Source organism: Gavialis gangeticus, unplaced genomic scaffold (genome assembly GCF_001723915.1).
Source record: "Gavialis gangeticus isolate Ggan-Ray unplaced genomic scaffold, GavGan_comp1, whole genome shotgun sequence".
Lineage (NCBI taxonomy): Eukaryota > Metazoa > Chordata > Crocodylia > Gavialidae > Gavialis > Gavialis gangeticus.
Window position 1 is genome coordinate 52725738 of NW_017729032.1, and position 258 is coordinate 52725995.

Genomic DNA, 258 nt, shown 5'->3' on the forward strand with positions numbered 1-258 from the left:
AGCTTTTCATCATCATCAGTTGACACAGACACAGTCTCTACAGTAAAGTCATTTCCATCTTGCTTTTGTTCATCTACTTACCTAGTTAGTATATTGCCTGAGCCAGACTGCAGAAAGGCCTTGTCTGTTTCGAAAAACTGGAGGATCAGTTGGTGTCCTTTAGCTTCTTTTAGTTTCCTTTGTTTTACCTCCTTATGTTTCTGCCTGCCTGGTTTGTATTTATAGCCAGACGGTGGGGGGGGGGGGGGGGGGGGGGGG